This window comes from Oncorhynchus mykiss, chromosome 2, assembly GCF_057628025.1.
Source record: "Oncorhynchus mykiss isolate SJ-2025 chromosome 2, ASM5762802v1, whole genome shotgun sequence".
NCBI lineage: Eukaryota > Metazoa > Chordata > Actinopteri > Salmoniformes > Salmonidae > Oncorhynchus > Oncorhynchus mykiss.
Window position 1 is genome coordinate 83536061 of NC_143023.1, and position 7704 is coordinate 83543764.

Consider the following 7704-nt stretch of genomic DNA (forward strand, 5'->3'; position numbering starts at 1 on the left):
AATTTTCTTTAATCTTCAATACCTTACCTGTGTGGTTCAGCTCTAACATTCACTCTGCTCTGCAATGTTGTACCAACGATGTCAGAATGTTGTAGAAATGTTGTCTGTAGAAATGTGCTGTCTACCGTTGGAGTTATTGGGATTGTCTAATGACACAAACCTGATTGATTCTAGAAGAAAGGTTGTATTGATTATATCTCCTAGCCGTGAATAATCCATGAGTTAGCATTCACCTCTGTTGTAAACCACCTCTGCATTTCCCCACCATTCTCAAGAGTTTAGCATTGTCTCCTTTTCCAACGCTTCTTGATTCCTCCAGATTCCTTCATTACTATGAAAGTGGTGCAGTCTAAGTTCCATGTGTCTGTCTGTCTGTCTGCGAGAATGTGAGAGACTCTGTTGTCAAGTTTCATAAGAACACATTGGCGTTGAATGTGAGACATTCTGTTGTCTCATGTAACTTACCATTTTGTGGATTCGCAGCACAGCCAACCGTCATGGAAGAAGAGGAGGGAGGAAAGGAGAGGAAGAGAGGAGAGGACAAGCAGTTGGGCCTGACAGATGGGCTTAGTGAGTGAATCATTGACAGGGTCATGCTAACGGATGCTGTGCCCATCAACAGCTCAAAGCCCCTGTGATGAATTACTGCAGACAAACAATGCTGACTGAGCAAATGTGCTTTTAACAAAGTCAGGCCAAATATTACAGCTTCTTTGGAAGAAGACTAAGGGAGCGAGAGAGAAATCTAAAGACCACGGTAGTACTGATCTCACCTGTTCTTAGTTGGTAGAGTCTAACTTGTGGTGCAAATGATTCATTTTGTAAAAAACAAAACAGGAAGGAGTGTGTGTGTGTGCGCGGGCATTAGAGAGAGCGTTATTCATTCATATCTAATGAAATAGAATGAAACATCACAATCCTAATTCTGTTCCTAAAAATAGAGGTAGAAAGCCCCTTCTACTTAATCTCTCTTCACACTTCCTGACCTTTGTCTGTCCTTGTTCCTCATCCTTCAGACTGTTTTGCACGTTGTTTCCTCTCTTCATGACAAGCCAGTGCTACACCACGTTCAGGGATAAACAATGGCTCTGGCCCTACAAGGATCAATGCCAGTTCACTCAGAGTGAGTGTCTCATTCCTTCAAGAGATGACTTGGATAAATGACATGGTCCATATGTCTCATCAGCATCCTCTCTACAGACTACTACTGAGGGAGCCCTGCCCTGACTACAAGCCTGCCTGCAGCCTCTTTTGTTTCAACATCAAGAGAGAGTTACATGGTGACATAACACAATCACACACGCATAGCTAAAGTCCCAATAATATGTCTATGGCAAACTCCAGTCTTGTATTTCATTGATATTACAAATTGCGAAAAATATTATTAATTGTGCATTTTTAAGCAATGTCTCTATGTGGATGCTTTATGAATCTCACTGAACGTCTGTGTGCTGTGTGCTGGCCCTTCCGTGTCCCAGGCGTTTTCTCACCTGTCAGAAACAGCCGGCTGCAGACAGGGAAGGCATGACCGGTGGGCCGGGGGCTGTGGAGGACGGGTCAACAGCGTGTTACAAGTGTTACAGACAGGCAGACAGACAGACATGCGGAAGGAATCTCCCAGTAACAGGCTGTCCGAGTATGTCTGTCTGTCAGCCCACCTCATCTGACGACACATTCATGCAAAAACTTGTTTTAAATAGTCCACATTATTTACTGTATTTACTTGTATTTATTCAGGGGAGCCCAAATGAGACCATTCTCTCATTTTCAATGGTGCCCTGAGGACAAAAACTCCATCAACACAACAACAAAAATATAAAAAACAGTTATAAATGAGGCTATTACAACAAGTTATAATAATCAATTGAAACAATTGCACACTTCAGGGAACTCATTTAACACAGTTTTAAACTGCCCTATTGGCACCTGGGAATCCAGGTTTAATTTAACTCCAATTGGGTCCATCATTTAAATTCTTTCAACATGAGATAAAATGGGTGTCACCGTCATCATGTTACATGTTACACGTATTGTTTCAAACATAGCCCTGTGTCTGACTAGTTATCCCAACACAACCCCCCTGCACCCACATCACTTCATGTGACATTTTGAGTTCCACAGGAGATGTGTGTTGTCAATAGTAATGCTGACAGGGTCACAGACTGCAGTATGAACTGATGGAGGAAGGGACACGGAGAGAAAACAATATCCTATCAGATCAATACAGGACACAGATCTACAGCGATAGTTCATTGGCTGCTGTCAATCCATTGTGTTTGTCATGTGGTCATTATCTGCCCTTCACTGTGTGTCTGGACAAACAAGCAGGGTGGGTGAGGTTGGAGATTCGTAAATACAATCTTCACCAAAGTAACTCAGTTCAATCAAAGCTACATTATATGCTCTTAGAAAACAAGTAGCTACCTAGAATCATAGAAAAGGTCCCTGGCTGTCTCTGTAGGTGAACCTTTCTGGTTCCAAGTAGATCTTAACACCAAAAGGTTCTTTGTGAATTCTTTCTTGGGTAAAAATGCTCAAATTGCAAGCGAAAGTATTCTACCCTAAACCAAGAAAGGTTTTGTCTACCTACAGGAACAACAATCAAATCAAATTGTATTGGTCACATACACATGGTTAGCAGATTGTTAATGCGAGTGTAGAGGAATGCTTGGGCTTCTAGTTCCGACGGTGCAGTAATATCTAACAAGTAATATAACAAATTCACAACGACTACCTTATGCACACACAATGTATGGGGAAGAATACATACATATAAATATATGGATGCGTGATTGACATGCGGCATAGGCAAGATGCAATAGATGGTATAGAATACAGCATATACATATGAGATGGGTAATGTAGGATATGTAAACATTATAAAAGTGGCGTTATTTAAAGTGACTAGTTATATTTTCATTAAATCCATGTATTAAAGTGGCCAGTGATTTGAGTCTGTATGTTGGAAGCAGTCTCTCTATGTTAGTGATGGCTGTTTAACAGTCTGATGGCCTTGAGATAGGAGCTGTTTTTCAGTCTCTCGATCACAGCTTTGAATCACCGGTACTGACCTCGCCTTTTGGAAGATAGCGGGGTGAACAGGCAGTGGATCGTGTGGTTGTTGTCATTGATGATCTTTTTGGCCTTCCTGTGACATCGGGTGCTGTAAGTGTCCTGGAGGGCAGGTAGTTTGACCCTGGTGATACGTTGTGCAGACCGCACTACCCTCTGGAGAGTCTTGCGGTTGAGGGTGGTGCAGTTGCCATAGCAGGCGGTGACACAGCCCGACAGGATGCTCTCGATTGTGCATATGTAAAATGTTGTGGGGGTTTTAGGTGACATGTCAAATTTCTTCAGCCTCCTGAGGCTGTTGCGCCTTCTTCAACACATTGTATGTGTGGGTGTGATTTTTACGCCGAGGAACTTAAAACTTTCCATCTTCTCCACTACTGTCCCGTCGATGTGGATCGGGTGGTGCTGCATCTGCTGTTTCCCGAAGTCCACAATCATCTCCTTTGTTTTGTTGACGTTGAGTGAGAGGTTATTTTCCTGACACCACACTCTAAGGGCCCTCACCTCCTCCCTGCAGGCTGTCTCGTCGTTGTTGGTAATCAGACCTAACACTGTAGTGTCGTCTGCAAACTTGATGATTGAGTTGGAGGCGTGCATGGCCACGCAGTCAAGGATGAACAGGGAGAAGAGGAGGGGGCTGAGAACGCACCCTTGTGGGGCCCCAGTGTTAAGGATCAGCGGGGTGGAGATGTTGTTTCCTACCTTCACCAACTGGGGTGGCCCGTCAGAAAGGTTTGTAGGCCTCCTTGATTGCACACGCTTTTTCAGTTCTGCCCACAAATTTTCTTTGTGATGGCCACTCAAATACCTGGACTTTGCTGTTCTTAAGCCATTTTGCCACAACTTTGGAAGTATGTTTGGGGTCATTGTCCATTTGGAATAACTATTTGCGACCAAGCTTTAACTTCCTGACTGATGTCTTGAGATGTTGCTTCAATATATCCACATAATTTTCCGTCCTCATGAAGCCATCTATTTTGTGAAGTGCACCAGTCCCTCCTGCAGCAAGGCACCCCCACAACATAATGCTGCCACCCCCGTGCTTCACGGTTGGGATTGTGTTCTTCGGCTTAAAAGCCTCCCGCTTTTTCCTCCAAACATAACAACGGTCATTATGGTCAAACAGTTCTATTTTTGTTTCATCTGACCAAAGGATTTTTCTCCTAAAAAGTCCATCTTTGTCCCTAAGGGCAGTTGCAAACCGTAGTTTGGCTTTTTTATGGCGGTTTTGGAGCAGTGGTTTCTTCCTTGCTGATTGGCCTTTCAGGTTATGTCGATATAGGACTTGTTTTACTGTGGATATAGATAATTTTGTACCTGTTTCCTCCAGCATCTTCACAAGGTCCTTTGCTGTTGTTCTGGGATTGATTTTCACCTTTCGCACCAAAGTACCTTCATCTATAGGAGACAGAACACGTCACCTTCCTGAGCGGTATGATGGCTGCGTGGTCCCATGGTGTTTATACTTGCGTACGATTGTTTATACAGATGAATGTAGTACCTTCAGGCATTTGTAAATTGCTCCCATGGATGAACCAGACTTGGGGAGGGCTATCATTTTTTTTCTTTTGATTTTCCCATTATGTCAAGCAAAGAGGCACTGAGTTTGAAGGTAGGCCTTGAAATACATCCACAGGTACACCTCCTATTAACTCAAATGATGTCAATTAGCCTATCAGAAGCTTCTAAAGCCATGTCATCATTTTCTGGAATTTTCCACACTGTTTAAAGGCACAGTCAACTTAGTGTATGTACACTTCTAACCCACTGGAATTGTGATACTGTGAATTGTAAATGAAATAATCTGTCTATAAACAGTTGTTGGAAAAATGACTTGTGTCATGCACAAAGTAGATGTCCTAACCGACTTGCCAAAACTATAGTTTGTTAACAACACATTTGTGGAGTGGTTGAAAAACTAGTTTTAATGACTACAACCTAAGTGTATGTAAACTTCCGACTTCAACTGTAGGTATTCCTCTTGTCCAGATGGGTTAGGGCAGTGTGCAGTGTGATGGCGATTGCATCGTCTGTGGACCTATTGGAGCGGTAAGCAAATTGGAGTTGGGTCTAGGGTATCAGGTAGGGTGGAGGTTATATGATCCTTATCTAGTGTCTCAAAGCACTTCATGATGATAGAAGTGAGTGCTACTGGGCGGTAGTCATTTAGTTCAGTTACCTTAGCTTTCTTGGGAACAGGAACAATGGTGGCCATCTTGAAGCATGTGGGGACAGCAGACTGGGATAGGGATTGATTGAATATGTCCGTGAACACACCAGCCAGCTGGTCTGCGCATGCTCTGAGGACAGCCTTGTGAGGGTTAACACGTTTAAATGTTTTACCCAAGTCGGCCACAGAGAAGGAGAGCCCACGATCTTTGGTAGCGAGCCGTGTCGGTGGCACTGTATTGTCCTCAAAGCGAGCAAAGAAGTTGTTTAATTTGTCTGGGAGCAAGACGTCGAAGTTCGCAACGGGGCTGGTTTTCTTATTGTAATCTGTGATTGTCTGTAGACCCTGCCACATACGTCTTGTGTTTGAGCCATTGAATTGCGACTCTACTTTGTCTCTATACTCATGCTTTGCTTGTTTGATTACCTTCCGGAGGGAATAACTACACTGCTTGTATTCAGTCATGTTTCCAGTTGCCTTGCCATGATTAAATGCGATTGTTCGCGCTTCAAGTTCAGCTCAAATGCTGTCATCAATCCACGGTTTCTGGTTATCCATGCAAATGCTGTCACTGTGGGTACAACATCTCCAAGGCACTTCCTAATAAACACACTCACGAGTCAGGGTATACGTCAATGTTATTGTCTGAGGCTACCCGGAACATATCCCAGTCCACGTGATCGAAGCAATCTTGAAACATGGAATCCGAAATCTGATTGGTCAGATCAGCATTGGATAGACCTAAGCACGGGCGCTTAATGTTTAAGTTTATGCCTATAGGAGGGGTGCAAAAAGATGGAGTCATGGTCAGATTTGCCAAATGGAGGGCGGGGGAGGGCCTTGTATGCATTGCGGAAGTTAGAGTAGCAGTGGTCCAGTGTTTTGCTCGAGCGGGTACTACAATCAATGTCCTGGTAGAATTTAGGTCGCCTTGTTCTCAAATTAGCTTTGTTAAAATCCCCAGCTACAATAAATGCAGCCTCAGGATATATGGTTTCCAGTTTACATAGAGTTCAGTGAAGTTCTTTCAGGGCCGTCGAGGTATTTGCTTGGGGGCAGGGGGGGGGGGGGGGAACAAAAGGACTTGAGTTCCTGTATGTTGCTTTGATTACAACATGAGTCCTTAATCATGAGGCATACACCCCCGCCCTTCTTCGTACCAGAGAGATGTTTGTTTCTGTCGGCGCAAAGCATGAAGAAACCCGTGAGCCATGTTGAAACAGAGAATGTTACAATCTCTAATGTGTCTCTGGAAGGTAACTCGTGCCCTAATTTCATCGACCTTGTGGTCTAGAGACTGGACATTGGCGAGTAATATGCTCAGAAGCGGTGGATGGTGTGCAAGCATTCTAAGTCAGGAGTCCTGTCCGCCTCTACCATGGCGACGACATTGCTTTGGGTCGGCCTCTCCTGCGGTGACCACGTTGTTTTGGGTTGGCCTCTGGGATTAGATCCCATGTCCAGGGTGGAGGTCCGAACAAAGGATCTGCTTCGAGAAAGTCGTATTCCTGGTCGTAATGTTGGTAAGATGACGTCGCTCTTATATCTAATAGTTCTTCCCGGCTGTATGTAATAACACTTAAGATTTTCTGGGCTAACAATGTAAGAAATAATACAGAAAAAACTAATTACTGCATAGTTTCCTAAGGGCTTGAAGCGAGGCGACCATCTCTGTCGGCACCATCTAGCTATCTGTAACCGAAGATCCCTCCTTCATATTTCTAGGTAGTACCTTTATTTCCAAAGAGGGTAGCATTATAAAAAGAAGAAGATACTGTACTTTCACAAATAGACACATACGTTACAGTGCAGACCAGGCAGTATGATGGAGTAAACATAGGCACTGCATAAACACGGCTGTGGCAGGACTGATTGAACACTAGCCTGTAAGCTAATGTCTGTGTTAAAGCCCAGTGATGTATGCCGGTGTTGTGGAGGCTTGTTGTCTGCTCAGCTCTAACTAGAGAGGTTTGTGAGGTACCGGAGAGATGGAACATGACAACAAAATATGCAAAACCAAAAGAATACTTTGCTGCAGGGCACAGATTTTTAATGATGAATATATTCATTATGGAATGAGGTCATTATGCTTTTGTTGTTGTGGAAAGTACACATTCATCATAAATACACTCAAGAACAAGTCTGCTGTCCTGCTTTACATCATGACCTGGGTGTAGCTTTTACAAAGTTAACAATTATATAAACATGGACACACACACAGAGGGTTGGGAGTAACTGATTACATGTAATCTGATTGCAAAAAAACTTGAACTGTAATCAGTTACGTTACCAGCAAAAAATATTCCAATCAGATTACAGATACTTTTGAAAAACTCTACATTATGACACCTTTCTGTTGTCTCAATGACATTAAATTCATAATTGAAAAAAGGCGCAAGTTTAAATTTGTTCCACAGGAGCAAATCTGACTCCAATTCAGAGACCACAAGTCAGAGACCACT